Source organism: Agelaius phoeniceus, chromosome 12, assembly GCF_051311805.1.
Source record: "Agelaius phoeniceus isolate bAgePho1 chromosome 12, bAgePho1.hap1, whole genome shotgun sequence".
Lineage (NCBI taxonomy): Eukaryota > Metazoa > Chordata > Aves > Passeriformes > Icteridae > Agelaius > Agelaius phoeniceus.
The window spans coordinates 5143094-5164281 of record NC_135276.1 but is presented as its reverse complement, the minus strand read 5'-3'; the positions used below and the strand labels follow the sequence as shown (position 1 = coordinate 5164281).

At 40.8% G+C, this 21188-nt stretch overlaps 1 protein-coding gene across 8 annotated transcripts in view; it reads right to left on the bottom strand.

The window, feature by feature from the left end:
• LOC143695114 (uncharacterized) overlaps positions 1 to 21188 on the bottom strand; it is a 235485-nt gene that overhangs the window by 108974 nt on the left and 105323 nt on the right. The gene's annotated exons all lie outside the window — the stretch shown is intronic.

The following is a 21188-nucleotide window of genomic DNA, read 5'->3' as shown; positions in this document are numbered from 1 at the left end:
ACCCATTGAAAGCATTACTGTCCTGTTTATTGCCCAAAGAATTGAAAAATGCTGATAATGTCTTTTTCAGAGTGTTTCTTTCATTGTAATGGATTCAAACACTCCATGCTACTGACTAGCTTAACATCCTTTGACTTCCCAGCTGCACAGTGGTCCAGTTTCAAAAAGAATATTTTAGATTCTGTTGGTTAGAGTCTCCAAGGTGCCTGCTGCTTTCTTCTCTCTTTCACTCCCTCCTTCCCCATCTCCCTTTTGCAACATTTCCCTGATGCTCCTGAGTGCAAAACTGAGTCCTTAGACCTTGGAGCTACATCTTCAAAGAGCAGGAGAGGGGAGAGGAAGAGCACAGAAGAGAAGCAGTGTGAGAAATCCACCCCACTCATCTGCTCCAGCTCATTTTCATTTTTCCTTGCCTTAGTTTCCTGCATGTTGGAGAAACACTCCCAGGCATCAGACCTTGATCTCCTGATCCAGAATTTAATCACCAGAATTTAGCTATGAATTCTACTCCTAAATAGAAGGTGATCTACCCGAGGTCTTTTTATTTTTGGCACTTCTCTGATGGGACTGGTGATGCCACACTTGCTCTAGAAGCAAAATACTCGCAGAGTTTTCTGCTCTCAAGGTCATCCCCCAACCACTGCTGTGTATTCCACCACTCACACTGAATTTAATTCCATTCCACTTTCAGCTAAGACTTGAAGTTTTAGTGCCCCATGAGGACTTACTATCAGTGAAATAAAAATCTTCAAGAGGAGTGGGCACAGCAGTCAGAATTACACAGAGGAAAGCCTGCAGAGAGCACTGCTGTGTACACCCATGCAAGAACAGGGACCATGGCCCAGCTTGTCAAACAAACAACAGCTCAGGTCAATTTGCAGCCAGGAGAGAAATCTCTGATAGAGCAATCTGAGTTTTTGCAAAGCTCAGTGTTGCTGGTACACAAAATGCTGCTCTCCCTATCCATTCATCTCCAAATCAGTGTTCCGTGGCTCTCAGCACAGGTATCAGAAGCAAAGTGGTTTTGTGAAGTGATCCCTTGGCTGAGAGCCAAAACCTCCTAAGTGCTATTCTTACAAATGCATTATGGCAAGCTGGGCTTTTAGGCAAATCATGAATCCCAACCACATCACTCTCCCTATTTGCAAAACTGGGAAATAAAAGGCACTTCCAGATTTTCACAGAGTTCTTTGAAATCCATGCCTTGAGAGGTTTGTAAGAGCATTTGATAGTAATGATTACTATTGTTAGTTAACTCATGGGACAACTGAGAACAGCCACTAGTTAATATTTAAAGGCAACATGAATTGTGTTTATCTCCAGGGCATGAGTTAAAGGGTGTCTTTGACCTCCTGTCAGCGCTTGTTATAGACAAGAATATTTCAAATAATATCTGGCAGATAATAGTTGTGTCTTGGCCATTTTCCAGTTTAAATACTTGCATTTCACTCTTTAAAATTCAGTGAATTATGTTATTCTTCAGTACATGCTTCATATTATTGTAGGATGATTTTGAAAAATATAATTGCTCTTGATATCTCCTATTTACATTTGATAGTGGTGTAGGGTCAAAATCTGCTCTCAGTGCCCATACAACTCCAGAAATATGCACATGAAAAGCAGTGGAGTTTCCTGGTTGTAATCAAAATCATAATTTGTTAAACTGAAATGGAATTCTATGGTCTTACAAATGAGCATAAAAGGGGGAAGGGAGCACAGACTGGAAGAGTGACCAACAACACCTTCTGAAGGGCAGGAGAGCACAGAGTGCCTTGAGCTTTGTGACCACAGTTCTACAGGCAGGGAACAGCCTCCTGTGAGCCCCCCAGGAAGGGGATGGGTGCTCATTCTGGGTCCTCTCCTTTCAGAGAATAGAATTGTTAAGGACTTGAAGATCATCCAGTCCAACAATCAACCCAGCACCACCACCATCTACTTAGGTTTTTGAAAACATGGTGATTCCATCACCTCCCTTGGCAGCTTGCTCCAAAGCTGGACAACCCTTCCATGAAGAATTTTTCCTAATACATAATCTAAACCTTCTTTGGTACAACTTATGGCCATTTCCTCCTCACCTGCCACCTGAAAAAGGCAACAGCAGCATTTTTGCAGTATCTCCTCAAACACAAGCAGAAGCTCTTTCACTTCCCACCCCTTGAGACACTTCAGGAGATCAGAAAGGGAATCCCAGAATCATTTGGTTGGAAAAGTGTCCAACCTGTGACTGATGCTCACCTTGTCACCCAATCTAGAGCACTGAATGCCATGTCCAGTCTTTCCTTAAACACCTGCAGGGATGGGCACTGCCAAGCCCCCTGGGCAGCCCCTGCCAAGGCCTGAGCAGCCTTTCCATGGGGAAATTCCTGCTGGTGCCCAGCCTGAGCCCAGCCTGAGGCCGTTCCCTCTGCTCCTGTCCCTGTCCCTGGGAGCACAGCCCGACCCCCCGGCTGTCCCCTCCTGGCAGGGAGTTGTGCAGAGCCACAAGGGCCCCTGAGCCTCCTTTGCTCCAGGCTCAGCCCCTGCCCAGCTCCCTCAGCCCCTTCCCCAGCTCCGTTCCCTGCCCTGGACACGCTCCAGCCCCTGCAGGGCTCTGGTGGCCATGACAGGCCCAGCAGTGGCCGCAGGCCTCGAGGTCCCTCAGCAGGGCCAGCCCAGGGGCCGGGCCCTGCCCTGGGCCTGCTGCCACCCCAGGGCTGGCACAGCCCAGGTGCCACTGGCCTCTGGCACTGCTGCCTTTGTGCCCAGCCCTGTCCCCAGCACCCCCAGGGCCTTTGCCACCAGCAGCTTTCCAGCCCCTCTTGGCCAGCCGGTGTTTAGCACCCCAGTCCCACCCCAGCCTCATTAGAATGACCTGGACCTGATCTCAGCCCAGCTCACATTGTCAGGGACAACAGGCAGTTCTCATGTGCATAACATCATGGAATGACTCTTCTTGAAAAAATAGCTGTTGTCTGATCATCCTTGAAAGCTCTGATTTAGGCAATACTATCACATGCTGCCTGTAAAAGGGGGTGTTCAGAGGTAAGCAGGGCTCACCTGTCATGGACATCTTTTATGAAAAATACTTTCCTTAGGATTTTTCCTCCTGAGAAGCTGAGAGGCCTCAGGAACAAAATGTAACCAATGGTTATCTGCTGCTGTGGAATGCAACAGGGGCATCTGGGATTGGGCTCATGTGGTTGTTTCTAATTCATAGCCAATCACAGTCAGATGGCTCAGACTCTGTCTGAGACACAAACTTTTGTTATCATTCTTTCTTTTTCTATTCTTAGCTAGCCTTCTGATGAAATCCTTTCTTCTATTCTTTTAGTATAGTTTTAATATAATATATATCATAAAATAATAAATCAGCCTTCTGAAACATGGAGTCAGATCCTCATCTCTTCCCTCATCCTCACACCCCTGTGAACACCATCACCCTCACCCCCTCATTCTCCCCCTGCAGTGGGGAGGGTGCAAGGGAAGCAATATGAGCTGTGCAGAGATGTGTTTTATCACCCAGGAAGCCATCAAGAAACCCTTGTGGAAGATGAGACCATATGTGAGCTACGACAGTGTGATGTATGAGTCATGTTGCTGAAATCAACTCTTGGATTCCACAGTGCCATTTGAAGGGACAAAACCATTATTTTCTTTAGCCATTCAAGCAAGGGAAACACACTAACTCAATTGCCAGCACAGCTACCAGAAGGATATTGTGTATTCCTTTTAGTATTCAAGACATTGCTCTAGTGCCTTATTCATAGGAAATTCAGCATCTCTTTTGAAAAAAGCAAAACAATTACTTTGTCTCCATTTTAATTTGGAAGGAGTCCAAATTAAGCTATTATGAGAGATAAATGATATAATGAGAGCTGTATGCAATTTACAGTAAAAAAAAAATGAACAAGCAGAATGACCTCTCAAATGTTTGCATTTTTCTTTTTTGAACTTACTGAAATTTTAATGTTCTAGGTAGCAAAGTCAAGTTTCATATTCAGCTTTCCTGTTAATGTCAACATGCACATGACAGGTTCCAACTAAGCAGAAAAATAGGACATTAGGATGCCAACCTAGCATTCCATTATTATCAAGAATAAATGAACTCAAGTTACACAGAGGTTCTATATTAACTGTTTCCAGCATACACTTCTATGAACAGTTCTGTCTCACAGGAATGTCTCTGTCTGGCAAATATTAGGTATTCTGGCAGTGAAAAAAAAAGGATGAGAGCCTTTGCTTTTTCAGAATAATATTTGTGATACTATAATTTTGAACAGAAAGATATTTGAGGTACTGGTGCAAACATGGGATCCTGGACCTACATTCCCAAACCTTTGGAGCAGTAAAGTCCTCAAGCTCCCAGCAAAGGTCATCCTCAATTTTGCAACTTCAGGCTTTTAATCCCAAGTAAGCCAATCAGATTCATATTAACTGATGAACATATTATGTTAATGAGCATAATTATGCTAATTAACATTCCTTCAAGGAATCCTCCTTCTTGAGTCATTACTCAGATAGTATCATCTGAGACCAATAGAAATGTTTTGAAAGACTCCATTAACCCCTCTGAGGCAATCCCAGGCCTCAACAACTTGGCTTTCAATGCCACCTTTCCTGTGGATTCCCAGAGTTGCACCTGCCTATGGTCATTGTTTCACTTGGAATTCTCTGCCTTTTTCAGATTCTTAATTTTCTTTCTCACAGGGACTTCAGCTTTGATTGGAAAAAAGAAACAAACCACAAGGATCCACCAAAAATACAAAAACCAAACTAAACCCACAACCTACAGGAAAGCCCTATAATCATGCTTTATTTCAGAATCCCTCTGCATTTCTTTGCAAGAACCAATATCTTGATTCAGTGATGGTGGCAGTGGTTCTGCAGACTGTCCCAGAGGAATCATCTCCTGAACAAGAAGGGGAAGCACTAAAATAGCAGGAAAGCTGCCAGAGCCTGCCTGCACAGGGCTGGAGTGCTGGGGCTGTCCTGGGCCTAGCCCTGGACTGGCACTATCCTGACCAGTGGATGCAGGATTCCATAGCAAAAGGATTGCCTGCTACAGATATTCCCTATCACACAGCTCCTGATCCAACATGATCACACCCATTCCTGACCTCCTGCCTTCCCTCTGGTGCATTACTGCACACCCAGTATCATGCACAAATTTTTAAAGGCTACATGCATTTAAATATTATTCCTTTCATGTGCTGGTATTAATAGCAAAATTTATATCAATGGATATAAACCATCATCTCTGCAGTAAATTCAAGGCCACATCACTTCAGCTTGGCAGCTGTGATAGTACAGGGCTTAAAAAACACACCTAAAGAGGGGCTTTTCTCCTGATAAAATACAGAAATGGTTCTGTTTTCTCCACAATAAATCTTTGCTGTAAAGTTTGGCTTCTTTACTTTCTGTAATCAGCACTGCCCCACCAGTGGGTTTTTAATATGCTTTATTGGCTTAATATGCCTGAACATTTGTGTGTAGGAAGGCTGGGAGTGTCAGCCCAGGCTCAGCTGCAGTGAGAGCAGAGCTGTGCAGCCCCCCAGGTTCAGGGGTGGCAGCTGATGGCATGGGAATCACAGAGTCACCAGATAATTAAGGTTGGAAGAGACCTCCAAGACCAACCAACCCCACCTTTCACTAAACACCATCACAAAGTGCCAAGTCTATGAATTTCTTGAACACCTGCAGGGGTGATGACTGCACTGCTTTCCTGGGCAGCCCATTGCAATGTTTAACCACTCCTCCAATGAAGAACATTGTCCTCATACCCAAACTGAATTTCCCCTGGCACAGCTTGAGGCCATTTTCCTTTCCTACTCTGTCTAGCAGCCTGGGAGAAGAGGCTGACTCCCACCTGACTCCACCCTCCTCTCAGAGAGTTGTAGAGAACAAAAAGGCCCCTCCTGAGCCTCCTCTTTCTCCAGGCTAAACAACCCCAGCTCCTGCAGCTGCTCCTCCCAGGACTCATATTCCAGATTTAGGGGTCTGGTCCTCTGCTCTCACCACTGTGCCATTGCTTCACTCCATCAAAGCTGGGACACGTGGAGCTCTCTGCAGGGACCTGTGAGGTCCCCCAGAGGCCACAGCACTGACTGATTTATGATGATTGACAACTGCCAGTGATTATGAAAATTGGTGCCAGTACAGCATGTATTACTCATGCCTGCAGAGCAGGGCACGGAGAAATCATTTTTCTTTTTAGTATTCCTAAAGGTTTACTGTTCTTAGCTTTGTTCAAAGAAACTGAAGGCCCTGGGAAAGTGATGCAGCTGTATAAACAGGTCAGACATCATGTCAAGCTGTTTTAAAAATGTCACTCTCTTAGTTGCCACAAGGTTCTGACTAAATATGTAAGAGAAAACAAATGAGTCTGAAAATCTGTTTAGTAGTTTAGAAAATGGGATCTGGGATTGCTTTAAACAAGGTCATAAAGACCTCTCAACCCTTCCCTTTTTCTTCTTTTTTATTTTTTTAATATATTGACTGGCTTGATGGTGCACTGCAGACAAATATCTACATGCTGCACATAATGAAACTGTGTCGTTGCTTCATCTGGACAAACTCCCAGTGCAATTGCAACCAAAGTAAAACATCTCTGAGCCTGTGAAGAAGTGTCAAAACAAGAAATAGAACAGCACAGACCTGAGATGTTTTCCATTTGCAGACCTTCATATAGGTGTCTTTTTTCATACCCTTAGCCGTATATTGCAAAGCATAATTTGATGATAGACGTGAAACTGTGTATTAGTTTTTATTTTGACAAATTCATTAAACATCACATAGCTTGAAAAATGAACCAGGAGGCACTAAGCCAGCCTGGGAAGATTGTACTTCATAAACTGAATTGCTCACATGGGCAACATTTTGGTGGAAGTTATAGATTTTCTAGCATATCCCTGATAGATAGCACTAATATAACTTCAATAAAAACTCTGGATATGTCAATATAAAATTTTTTCTAGCATGGAAAGATGTAAGATACTTCAGTTAATAAATTGGAAGGCTCCCTATTCCTCGTGGAATGCTAACTCACACATGGATTAGAGCAAGTATTGAAGCCATCCAAGGTGCAGCAGGCAGCTCAGGTGGCTTATAAAAATTGCACTAAATTCATTTATCAATGTACTATAGCCAATAATTGCAATTTGAGATCTAGAATAAGCATTTCTGTACAATATTAGTATTAGTCTATTTTTAACCCTTAGATAACACATTTTTTTCAAAACTGACAGAAGAATAAAAAAGATAAACTGTCTCAGCTGCATACAATTGATGCTCTTTCTCTTTGTTCCCAACATATAACTTTTCACTTACTTCCCTAAGATTTACTGGCTCTTTTTTAATTTCCTACTGCTTCCAAATTGATCTGAGGCATGAGGAGTGCAGACAGGTTTCTTGTTTTGGAAGAAAAACAGACACAGGACGCAGAGGGCTACCAGAGCATGAGATAAAGCACATCTAGAGGTGTATATGTGAATATAAAGAAACATAAACATAAAACATTAGTTTGTGCCAGTGTTTAAATTCTACACCGATTTCTGCATCTTCCAAACCGTGTCCTACCCCAACAGGATGCAAAAAAGGGGACTGGAGAGAGCTGCTGGTTGTTTTGGCACATTCAATCACCAGTGATTTTAAATAGAGAGGAGACAGAGAAATTCACAAGTATTTGAATGATGACAGTTTTGAAAAGTGAAATAAAAGGCACTTTAAAGGCCCAAAAGACTGTGACTGAGAGAAAGCAGTGTTCATTGCCAGCTTTCATGTTCTTCAATTCAGACTCCTGTATTTAAATGTTGCACCAGCACAGGGTGTTCATTTATCTATCACAGGCACCTCTTTGTACTTCTACCTGGTATTTGCCTCTACTCCCACACAGTTACATGATGACATAACATGAAACATTTTCTCATTTGAGTTACAACTAGAGGAAAACACATTTAAAGTCTTCAGCTGAAGAAATCAACAAATTTTCAGTGATCTGAGACAGCTGTTCTGTGTTCAGTGCAGGTAAATGCTCCATATTCATATGAGAATCAACAAGACAATAAATTTGGAAGCCTGCAAAATTATTATTATACTGACATGACTGCAAATTCGATCTCTTTACTTTCAAAAGCTATGTTGCACAATCTAGGAAAACTATTTATTCTTTCAGTTAAGACAATGGATGATTTTCTTCTTCCTGAAAAAAATACCCATCAAGTGCCCCTCCTTTTACTCTCTAAGCTGAAAAAATGCACATATGTAAAAACTTTTGGTTTTGTTGATGGCCAAGTACAGGAGGAGAAGAGAGTGTTATATCCACAATATGGTTGAATGAAAGATTTTCCATTCCACAATATGGAAGATTTTATCTTCTGTGAACAAGTGCAGAAATTTTCATAATTAATTCATTGGAATATAGGGCGTAAATTCCCTTATGTTTTTTTCTTGCAACAAATATGTGATTAATGTAATATCCATGCTGCATATTCTTCCTGAATGATGATTTCACTTCAGAAAATTTATGAACTCAGCAGCCAAAAATCAGCAGATGATACTATCACCACAACTGGTTTCCAGAGAAATATCTGTGGTTAGAGAAGAATTCCTACATTGGGGATCAAATCCAGAATTTAAACTGAATTACTGAAGTACCTATAGACATTTTGTCCCCAAAAAGATTAGACTGGGAGAAATTCCATCCTGTACAGAAATAGTAACTTGTACCCTAAATTGGTGGTGCAGAGTTCTCACCACAAGCAGGACAAGCAAAACCATTTTAGTCCTAAAATCTTTAGTCCAAGACAGCATGTTTTTACATGCTCTGTATGTTTCTTTGCTTTCAAGAAAAGATGGCATTTGGGAGCTAAAAGCTCTTCTGAAGGTGAAGTGCTCATCAAAGTCAGGGTGCTACAGTCAGGAATGTGCAGAAGGATATTTTGGTATCAAAGCTGCTAAACCCACTCAGCAGTTTGCCTTGGTTTGCCCCCTGACCAGAGCTGAAAGCCAGGTCCCTCTTTTCTTTCCTCAGTCCTGTCCCTAAGAGCAAAGCCTCTTGTGAGGGTCCACCCTCATTGTTTGCCAGCCATGATGCACTGGAATGCTACATCAGATCAGTAGAGGTTAATAAAATTTGAACTGCTTAGAGATCTGACGAGGCAAAGAGCTCTTCAATCTCTGAATCTCCTTTCATTGCTGTTACACTCTGGCAGAGCCTCCCCCACGAGTCAGAGGAAGCAATTTTGGCAGGTGAACAAGCTGCAGGGATGACCTGAACCTTGTCCACAACAGATGAGAAAATATGACATATTGCTCCAATGTCTGAAAGGTTTTCAAGGCTGGTGGAGAGGAAATACCAGTGGAAATGGGAGATTGAAGGCTGGGTAGAGGGTAGGTCCAAGAGACCAAAAATCACCAAGAGCAGGACTCACTGTACAGACACACTGGAAACTGTGTTCCATAAGAACAGCAACTTAAATGAGATCTATGCTTTATATTAAAGAAAGGTGCATGTGTATTACACAGTGTACCTCACAGGTGTACCTCACAGGTGTACCTCACAGGTGGATCTCCTGCTATCCAGTAATGCCAGGAGAAGCAGACACTCCTGCCTGTGAGCATCTCCATGGTGCCAAAGCTGCATCTCACACAACAGGCATGAGTTTCTGGGGTACCTCCTACTAGGCTAAAACTTTGCCTCCTGTAATGTGAAGGAAGCTGGCACTAACTTAAAATTTAATTTCAAATTGATTCAAAAATAGTCCAATTCAGACTTTAAGAGCAGTACTCTGAAATTAAATTTATTGGCCTGACTAGCAAACACATAATATGATCGAATAGACTCCCCAGCTTTAAAACTTATACAAATTATTTTGGACACTGCAACAGTTAAAAATTTATGCAGACACAGAAAAGGAATAATGCTGCTGAATGTTTAATGCTATTCATTTCCTAGCACTGCCTAGGAGTAAGCAGGAGTGACACGTTCCTTTGTGATGATGGGCTGTGAGGAAGATCTCTCAGATCTGGGGCTTCTCTTGATGCCTCAGGTTTAGCTTTTATATTTTTAAGATTCTGTGCTGCTTTACTGTGTAGTTCTGAGTTTCACATTAGGGATGGTGAGCTCTCTTCACAGAGTAGGGAGACAAAACAATTCCAGCTCCAGCTGGGGACCAAGGACAAATGATCCAAATCTCAGCCCCAAGAGCACAAACCCCGTGGGCTGGAGAGAGAAAAACAAGCAGGGTGGGACTGCAGGGGCTAAAGCTGGAATGGGACAATGAACTGCAAGATGCAAATGGAGCAGAACTGATCCAAGGGAGAGACCCCATGACCAGTTGTGCATTTTGGGACCATTTTGGTTCATCTTGGGTGCAGCCCTGGCTGGGCTCTGGTGCTGCCCAAGAGATCCACATCCATTGAGGAGATCCTTTTAGTAATCCCCACTTTGTTCTTCAACTCTGTCCAGCCTCTGCTCTAGGGCAGCCTTCCCAAGGCATCACTCTCCCAACCCTTCTCATCAGCCTGAGTGTGGCTGCCCACTGGCACATGGTGCACTTGGATGGGAATGCACTTGTGCAAAACTGGAACAAAGTGGGGGCTTTGTGATGCATTTCCTTCAGCAGAGTGGAAGCTGTATTGTACCAGACAGAGAATGATCTCTAAACACATTCGTTGCCTTAAAGGCTTTCCTTGATTTTGGCTCTGCTGTGATTTCTTTCTTATCGTATCTCCTCATCACAATAAAAACATCTAAGAATAATGCATAAAAAAAGGGAGACATTTAAGTTTTCATCTATACAGAAGTGTATTTTTTGGGGCTGTGAGAGTATCATCCTTGGAATGTTTTATTACTGTGTCTTCATTTACACAGAATCTCATTGATTTAGGTCAGATATTGGCAATGAGGAATTGTTCCCTGGCACAGGTGCCCAGAGCAGCTGGGGCTGCCCCTGCATCCCTGGCAGTGCCCAAGGCCAGGCTGGACACTGGGACTGGAGCAGCCTGGGACAGTGGAAGGTGTCCCTGCCATGGCAGGGGTGGGATGGGTTTGAAGGTCCCTTCCAACCAGGCTATTCCATGATTGTTATTTAATTTACAAGTCCAGGGCAGAATAGACCTTAAACCACATTATCATATATTTTAGATTTAGAGAGAAACAAAGCTGAATATATGAATAAGGCCTCTGCTGATGTGTTTTAAAATTTACTCAGGCATTCTTCAAAATGATGGTCAGCATGTTGATTCTGACTAAATGGAGCTGAAAATCAGATTTTCTCAATATACCACATCAGTATACACATCTGCTGATCAGTGTTAATTGGTCCTATATTTTCCAATTTGTAATCTGTGTATGTTTTATAGGGATGTAAGTAGCAATACATTAACATATATAATGTCTCTTTGGAAAGCTTCTGCTGAGCAAGTGACCAATAAATTGCTGTTAATGCAAACATTAATCAAACTGAATGCCAGGATGGAAAAAGTATCCAGTTGAGAGGGAAAATCACCTTTGTACTGTGTATTTTGCTGTTGAGCTGTAGCTAAATAAGACTATGATATTTCTGAAATTCAATTACAAAGAAGTATACTTGGTTTAGCATATTTTATGCCACCTTGAAGAGCTAATCACTTCACCATTGGTATTAATGCACACCAGTCTGTCTACAATCCTGAATTAAATGTCTATCCATTGACTGAAGGAATTAAAAAAAAAAAAAAAAACAACCAGAAGGAAGAATTTGCATAAGTTAGTATGAAATTATTTTAATCTGAGAAAGAAAAGGTCAGCATATAATGCCAGACAGCAATGAGTACTTCAAATAAGTGTAATGACCTATATTTGGCCTAAACAAGCTATTGTCTGAGCAGAAATGTTCATTATTGTGAACAAATGAGACTCTACAGTTAGGGCATGTAAATGGTAATAAAGATATAACATGCAGTCTGTTGTCATGAAGAGAGAAAGCATTTAAATTATAGTGCTCCTCTGCACTTCAATAACAATTTTTTTTTGTTTCTCACCATTAAAAATTTCACTTATTCTTATAGGAATTGCCTTTCCTCAAAAAAATCCCAGCCATTGAAAAAAGTGAGTCTAAACTAGAGTTTTCTATGATCTTCCCAAGCTAGGATTATACAGATATAGAAACTGAACATTTCCTCAGAAGAAATGTTTAAGTATGGCTGAGAAAAGAAGCATTGGTGAGCAATTCCCAGAGAGGCCAGGTGGAACACTGATTTCTCAGATCACAAATACAAATACAATCTAAAATAAGAGAAAGCATTATGCCAAATAATGCCAAAGGAGTGAGATGACTTAAAACTTAGTTATTGATAAACCTTACACTTATTCCTTTATTAAAGGATGTCGAGGGGTGTATGCAGAAACATGCTCAGTCCAAAACATCCTCCCAAAAGTAACTGGAACAGAAATACCTTTGAGCTTCCATGGGCTGATCAGAAGGACACAGACCCCAAAGGAGAAGCAATGATGCTGGGGACACCTGGGGGACCACAGTGTGTCAGACAATGCCCTTTTCTGACCCAGACATGGGCAACTGAGAGGTGTTTTGAAAACTTTTACTCCATTTTCAGTCTCATGAGAAGGGTGAGACAGCACCAATGTTATAATTCACACCATCACAATCAGAAGCCAACTATTTGCTAATTACAATACACCATAAGTGTTTCTTGGTCTGTCAGCCTTTGCCACACCATGCTGCAAATGCCTTAAAGCCAAACATCTAAAATGACCCCTCATGGGTCCCACTACAATGCATTTTTCATAGTTTTATTTCTCCAAAGTATCCAGTCTTGTTTGCAAGGCCACCCTTTGAAACTTGTTTCTAGTTCCATTTCTCTCTCAACAATGTCTGTCCTATTCCATGGCATCTCTAACTCAGCCTTTCTTATCTCCGAGTTTTCATACAGATGCACACACGGTGTGAGCCTTCTGTCAGGCCCTGAGAACTCTCTCCAAATCCATTTCCCACAAGGATGAGCTGCCAGAGACAGGGAGCTGAGGGATGGAAGGAGGGAAGGCAGGAGGGATCTGCAGCCCAGGCTGCTGAGCCTGACAGCAGTCGAGCATCACCCAGGAGCTGCACAGCCACAACAGCTCAGAGCAGCCTGGAGAAGCAGCTGAGAGGGGAGAGGAGGCAGAGACAGAGTGTGAATTTATGCAAACTTTGGGCTGGAAGCAAAGCAGCAGAGCTGAGGTCTTAAAACAAAGGGAGATAAGTTGTCAGAGCCTGGAAGTCCCAGTCTGTCAGGCCTAAGTGGTCACCAAGAGAAACGCAGAATGGGACATCTGGGCTTTGGCTGCTTGTTCTGTTCTTGTTTGCTTTCCAGATACTGAGCACTGGGGAGGCTGGAGTGAGGCTTGTTTTATGGCATTACATTTATTTTCTTTTTCAAAAGGGCCATTGCTCAAGCAGATCCTGCACTACAGAAAACATGCAAAGTTTTTGCAGGGGCACACACAAAGGTATGTGGAACTTTTTCTCACTGCTAAGGAATGAAGGAAATACTTTTTTTGAGTATTTTTGAGTATTTTTGAGTATGAGGGAGGTGATTGTCAAAAAAGGATGTCTGCCTTTTGTAAAAGAAGCAGTGGCTCCTTTCTTAACTGAGATTCTAAGGAGGTTGGTCTCCTGATCAAAATGGCCACTTGTTTTCTGTACTACTTCTCACTATTTCCTTTTAGACTTTTCTGAATAATTTATTTTGACTGATATTGGTTTAATTGCAGTTATAACCACCACAGGAAAACTAAAACACAATGACCTTTTAAATTAGCATTATTTACTGAAAAGAAAGAGGAAACATTATTTCTCTCTTCAGCAAAGCCAGTAAAAGCTCATGAGGTTTTGGTGTTGCTTTTAGTACAATTGCAAAGATTTCATGAGTAGGGAACTATAATTACCATCAAGTACAGCTTTGACCTTAAGAAATACCTCAAAGGACAATAAGGTTCAGTTCTGAAGGGTTTTATCTTTAACTTTCATGCTGAATAAAACCATTTTCTCTCCATAGTCCAAGCTTCATTATGTGCCAAGCATGAGCAGGGTATTTTTGGCTGCAGTGAAGCACCAGAAGGTTCTGGCTGCTTTAAGCATGTGCATAATCACCTTCAGATCATGCAACCTTTATAAGTTTTCCTCTGCTGACTCCTTTCTAATGGATCTTTAAAGACATTTGTGGGATCATCCTTCGCTGTTACAAATGGCTTGCACCTATTGTGGATGAATAAACCTCCCAGAGGTTAACAGAACAGTTATCTCTGTGGAGATTTGGTTGTTTTCATTAATACATGGTATACTTGCTTCCAGACATTAAAGCAATGGAGCTCTGATGAGGGAAAATTAGGCCTGAGCAAAGCAAAATTGAACCTTAGCAGCAAATGTCAGTAAAATAACTAAACACTGAAGCAGTATTGGGGTATTTGACAATATTTTGTGATCAAGACAGACCTGTCACAGCAGGGATCAGAGATATTGGTTTGGAAGTTCTTTGGGGTTTGATTTTTGTTTTTCACACCATATTTTTCACACTATATTCACGGTGTATTTTTTCCCCTCAAAATCTGTCCCCCTGTCAATGAACAAAACACATTTCTTTTGAAAGATTTTTTCACTCTTTCCATATTTTCTGAGACTGTTATTGTCTAGAAAAAAAACCCAGAAGATGGCTATTTTCCAAACAAAACCAAAGCTGTTTTCATTGCACTGTGAATGAAGTCCTTGACCTACAAAACTTTCTTCATGTCTATGAAAATCTTCAACTTTCCCTATGCTAAAAATACAGTTTTCCCTTTGTTGCCTTCTGCCATAAGGCAAATCTTTATTTTTACTTGTGTTCTGACCCTTGTCCCATTTAGTTTTAATAGATATAGAAATCTGGCAACAAATTTTAAAAAAGAACCTGAAATCTTGATCAAAAGACTTTTCTAAATGGATATCACAAAAAAAAAAAAGTTTTTTCAGAAGGTAAAGCAGTATTTTATTCACCAGAAATCAAAACATTAGATACCTAATTCTCTTCAGCAGGAATGAGATTTAAGTGTGTAACTATTTCTGCAAACCCAGGCCTTAGACAAAGATGGATAATCCCATAATGTGAATGGTGGTGTATTTTTTCCCCTGTAATTTAATTTTTCCCTTGTTATCCCTTATTCTCTGCCTCCTCTATTCCCTCTATGCTTTTTACAATTCCTTTGCTAGTAAACAAACAGCTCACTCTTCTAATTCCTTGACTTCAGTGTGCTACAAATCAGACTAAGGATTAGAGTTTTACAACTGCAAAGTTGAGGATGGGCTGCCAGAACCAGCTCTTGCTGGGGACTGGGGGCCCCTGGCACCCAAATTGATTTGATTTCCTCTGGACTAACCTCAGGCAGGTTCTTTGGCTTGGGAAGAGCTCAGCTGGTTGAAGCTGAGCTGATTGGAATGCAGTTCAATTGTTCTGAGGTGACCAAGGGTTAATTTGTCATGTTCCAGGCAGGGGGGACAGGAGGAACATGGATGGGAGGGATCTTACAGGATAGGACACCTATAAAAGTAGAGGTGAAAAAAAACTCTACAGCAAAACCTCTGGAAATGCCAATAACTGCTCATGAAAGCCATGTTTAAATTTCTAGAGCTATCACAATGAGGTTTAACCCTTTAAGGATGAGAAAAGTTGTCTGAAACAGAAAGGCAATGAGTTTTGGGGCTTTTTTTTCCCCTCCATTTGTGGAATATGCTCAGGAGAAGCTGGAACTGAGCTCCCAGCTAGAACTCTGCTGCAGATTGCAAAGGCACCTGAATCACAGGGACAGCGTGACCAGGAGGTGAGAATGTCCCAACAAACTCCTTTAAAACACAAAATCATCTCTCATGCTCTCCAGATCACTACTGATTTGTTATTGTGAAGAGAGTTGAAGATTGCACAAGGATATTTTAGATGTTCTTTACCCTCATCCATACCCACATTTTTAGTTATTGCAACTTTTTCTTATTTATTTGCTGTGTTTATCAAAAAGCTTCTTGGTGTACAACATCTTCTTGGCCTCTAATCTTAAGGAAATCTTCCTTTGCTTTGTGCTATTTGCATTTTTTATTATTTTGTATTATGAGTAACCTGTGTAATTCATTCTGTGAAAAGGGTTGTTTTTTTACTTTTTCTCTAAAGAAATTAGACCTACTTTTTGGATCATTAAGTAGTGCATAATCTTCAAATGGGACATTAAAAACTGTAATCAGTGACATCACCATGACAACCGATTAAGAAATGTCTAGAGAAGCCTCTGGAAATGTAATTTTTTAATATAATACATTTAAATGAGTTCATCAGAACAAAGCACCCTAAGTAGATTTATTGTGCACTGAATATCTAGAAATAATTTGTCTATATAGCTAACACTAAAAATCTTGTCAATGTGACTTCAATAGATTGGGGGTGAGGATTAAAATTCTCCCTGTGATGTCAGTGGTGAGGGGAAGAAGCATCAGAAGGAAAAAAATGTTTTTTTGCACCAATAGACAAACCTTCACTTCTTTAATAAGTTTTTTAGTTTTGCTACATTGATGAGTTGTTATTTTTCTGTGCATCCTTCTTCCTATGTTGTTTACAAGGTCTACTAACATGCAGGTGCATATTACACCAGGTAAGGGCCTCTACAAATGAGGCATTGCTGAAATTCTTACTCTGTTTTCAGCCCTTGGTTATGATGGTTTTTTGTTGTTTGTCCTGCCTGCTCTAATGAATGAAATTGGAAGCAGCAGAAACCTCATTATTGCACACAGCAACAGTAAAATATAAATAAATTATGCCATAAAATGCCTACCTGCAATATATGGTGCTACAAGGTTACATAAATTATATGCTCAGTAGTTGAGGAAAAGGCACTCATGAGAGCAACCCCAAACAAAATAATGCATTTAAATGTATTGCAAAAGCTTAAAAAGAGGGGGGAAAAGTACTTTTACAGATAATCTGTTTGAAGAGATTAGTTATACTTCACAAGAGTAAACTCCCCAACACACTCTCTGTAGAACTCCTGCCTTGTCCTCCAAACAGCTAAAAAACCATCAGAATTTCTTCTGCTCTCTTCCCTTTTCCAACCTGTCGATTCAAGTTATGGCTTGTTCTTGTCTTTTATGGTCCTGTCTCCTGCTCCTGCCTGCTGGGTTTATGATGCCCTTTTCCAGATGAGATCTTGAGTTACTTATGGCTGCTGCAAGCAAGGAATAAAGCATTTCCAAAACCCTGTCTGGTGGAGAGTGGTGTGGTTGCCTGATTGAGGCAGGGGAGGTGTTTGTAGCTTCCCCCAGGACACAGAGCTTTTCCTTACACTGATTTGTCCTTTTCCTACTGCAGGGAGTTCATGGCTGGGGCAGATCTGCTCTGCCTGCAGGATCTGGGGCTGTGATGCTTCATCAGCTGCAATCTGCCCCATAAACCATTTATTCTTGTTGTCTATTAATGTCCTAGACCATATCAAAGATCTACTTACCAATGGGAAAAAAAAAAAAAAACAAACAAAAAACCCACTGAGATCTGTGTACTAGAAACATCTCCTTCATTTCAGAAGTCTCCTGAAGATTGTGGATCTAGGTGGTTTAGGAAAGAGTTTTGCCTGGGAAGGACAAAAGAGTCTATTGGCTTTGGGGTGCTCACCCTCAAAGTGCTTTAAAGCACTTGCAGGGAAAGGTTTGAGGCTCCTACTGAAAACGAGGTGTTTTGGATTGATATCAGAACTGAGGCATTCCCAAATCACCAATACCTCCTGAAAACCCAGGCCATTATCCTTACAAAAAGCTGGCTCTCTATTAAACTCCTTGTTATTCTTTTCCTAATGAGACACTTTACCAGCCTGTCATCACCCGCTGTGATTAATTCTCTGCTTGTAAAATTTTAGCTCTCTCTGCTGCTGCTGTTAATGTGCTTTGTACCAAATAAAAATGAAGTTGATGTTTACAAATCCTGTCTGGGGGTTGCTTTAAAAAAGCTCTGCTTTGCCTTACATTAATGAGGCCAAGTGTAGTGATTTTTGTTCTAAATTGTTCTGGATAATTAAACACTGTAACAGACTAGCACGGAAGGTGTGAAACTCATCATTGCTTAAAGAGCTTTAAAATATAATATCTATGAAAGTATATGCTTTATTACTACCTGCCTGTGCTTCACACATGAGATTGCATGTGTTCTTTTAATCTTAGCAGCATTAGTAAATCTGGGGATAAGCAGGAGAAAACATTTCTAAAAGACAGGATCTACAAGTCTTACAGTTATCTTGGATAAAAACTGACTCGAAAATCTGAAATGAAGGAGATGTTTCAAGTACATAGATCTCAGTTGATTTTTTTTTTTTTTTCATTGCTAAGTAGATCTTCTAGATGGTCTAGGACATTAATAGACAACATAAATGAGAAATTGTTCTGAATTACACTTTTACTGTTCCATAATAATTTACTTGCAATTCAAGACTGGATGCCTGAGCATCCTCCTGTATTAAAAGGAACTTCAGAAGCTATTCTGCCTCACAATTTATAAGGCAGAAGGAAGGCAATATCTAATTCATCTAAAAAGCACAGTGGCAGTGTTCAGATTGCAGGCCTCTCAGGAACTAATGCATTTAAAGAGCTTTTATGCTGGAGACAGTTAGCTTTCTCCCTTTTTCATACTAAATAAATTTAATTAAATTAAATAGGATGAAGCCATCTGCTTTCTTTAAGTCTTCTAGTCTTAAAATCTTCTAATGCCTTACAAATCTCAAATATCCCAACTTCAGACAGCAGATGGGTCTTGCAAGAATGCAGATTTCTAATCATATTTTTTTCTTCAGTTTACTCAGATACACATATTTACTTAAAGAATACACACAATTTTGTATTTTAGCACTGTGGTGTGTTTGTGTCTACTGTTTCCCCACTGGTGGGTGGCTCTCCATGGGAAATCAAACTGAGCTCAGCAGAGGATTTCACAGGAGCTCATGAACAGTGGGATCCCTCCTCTCCTTCTTCCCTAAGATCAAGGCTGAAAATCTGGGGTGTGTCTGCCTGGATGGGAACAGACAAACACCAGCTCTCTGCCAGCTCTGTGAATTCAAATAATTCCACTCCAAATGTCCTGTGGGTTTGTTAGCCCTCAGATTAACAGGCAGCACCCTACCCAGGGCAGGTAAAGCTCTACAGGTGTAAACTCCTGGGTTCCACTGTGCTCCCTTATAGGAATGTGCCCTCTTGAAAATTGTTTAAAAATAGTTTTGCACTGAAAAAGCTCTGTAAATTATTGTTGTTGTGTCAAAAAGTTATTAACCTGCCTCTATGTTCAAATCATATATAGCCAGAAATTTGAGGCTTGCCTGGGAAAACACTTCACCAAAGTTAAGATAGAAGATTAGAACCAAATTTAAAAATTATTAACATAACTACAAATTCTCGACAAAAGTGAGACTTTTTCAGATCATGTTCCTTTCTCCTCTTTCCTCTTAGATGCACAGAAAGGGTGAGATATAGGAATGTTCCCCCTGTTGATGGAGGAACAAAACTCTCCTTTGTCCCCTCAAAAAGGAAACAAGCCCAGAAGTTTCTCTCCTGGATTAGGTGAAAAAGCCACCTCATAGGACCTTGGGGACTTCACCTCAAACTTAAGGGTGGCCAATTGGACAGGAGCCAAAAAGTCCCACCTGGGCAATTTACTAGAAAAAGAAGAGAACAAAGAAACCAAATGGCTTTTGTGAGGTGTTTTACCAGGAGCAAGAACCTCTTGCACCTGGCTCGGTTTTTCTCTGTAAAGAGTTTTGTTATTTTGCCTTTTATTAAAACTTTTTGTTTCCAACACTCCCACAGAAGCCATCCTGCTGATTTTATGCCTCCAAAGGTAGCTGAGCTATCTTGGGTGTGAAATAGATCTCAGAGCTTGTGAGAGCTGGCTCGAGGAGACCCCTGTTTCACTCCCTGGCCACTCATACTGACCTTACAAGTCCTGTTTCAGGATTCCCTCATTTGGAGGAATGTGTGGAACGCATTTGAAGGTGCATCTCTATGTTTCATCCATTACAAACTACATCCAGATGTGAAATGAGGACAGAGAGCATCATTACCAGCACAATGCAGTGCCTGGGGTGCTGCCAGGATCAGTCACAGGCTCCTGAATTCACCTGCACTTGTGCTGAGCACAGCAGCAGGACACAGGTCCTGCACTGACCATAATCCATGGGAAGTTAGTTAAAAGAGCCCATTCAAATCTCCATTGTTCCATTCTCTTTATTTTTCTGTCATTGCATTTTCATTAAAATTATTTATCTTTCCTTACTAGAAGCCTGCCACATTGATATAATGAATTATCAATAAGAATCCTCTACCAGTTCCTTTTAACATGTATTTAAAAAAGGAAGCCAAATGCTTCCGTGCTATTTTTTTATTTAACAAAACTAAAATTATTATTTACTACAAGGGCATATTTTAAGTCATTTGGTATAGTCAGTCTGCTATAACAAATAAACAAAAACTCTGAGGAAGCTCTGAACTCTGAGATTTTACCCCTTTTCATGCACTAGGAGAAATGCATTTTGTGACCAAACAAGGGAGAGGAGCACAGCAACCAGAGGTTGCTCCTCCTCGTGCTCCCTGTCAAACACTGAATATCCAGCTCTGGCTGTGATCCCTGTGGGATGAGCCCAAGTTTGTGGCTCTCTCCAGGCAAAGCAGCAAACAGCATTAATGTTTGAAAAAGGGGAGCAGCAAATATCAGTAGCACTGTAAGCCAAGCTGACAATTTTGGACAAATGCATGACAGGTCTATGCAATGCTTTTCTTAAGTTCAATCATTGCAAGTGGCTCCACTGTGTAACACATGAGAGAAACATGTATAAATAATACTAAAATACATTATTACAGGATGCTATCCATTATTTCACAGCACTTATACATTGTAATGTGCATTAGTTCTCACTGTCCTACTCAACAGTGCCCTAAATAACTAAGGAGGAAAATGTGTGTTAATCATTTAGTGATTACTAATATATTGGTTTTAAGTGGCCAAAAGTCAAAAGTGTTTTTACAACTGATCTTACAAGGGAATTTTACAATGAAAGTGTGTTCCTTAAGGTACAGACATGAACTTAATGTAAATTCTATATATCTATATGTTTAACAAAATTTATATATAGTTCATGGTTAGGAATGTGGGCAACCTTGTAAGAGTGAAAGTCATATATACCAAAA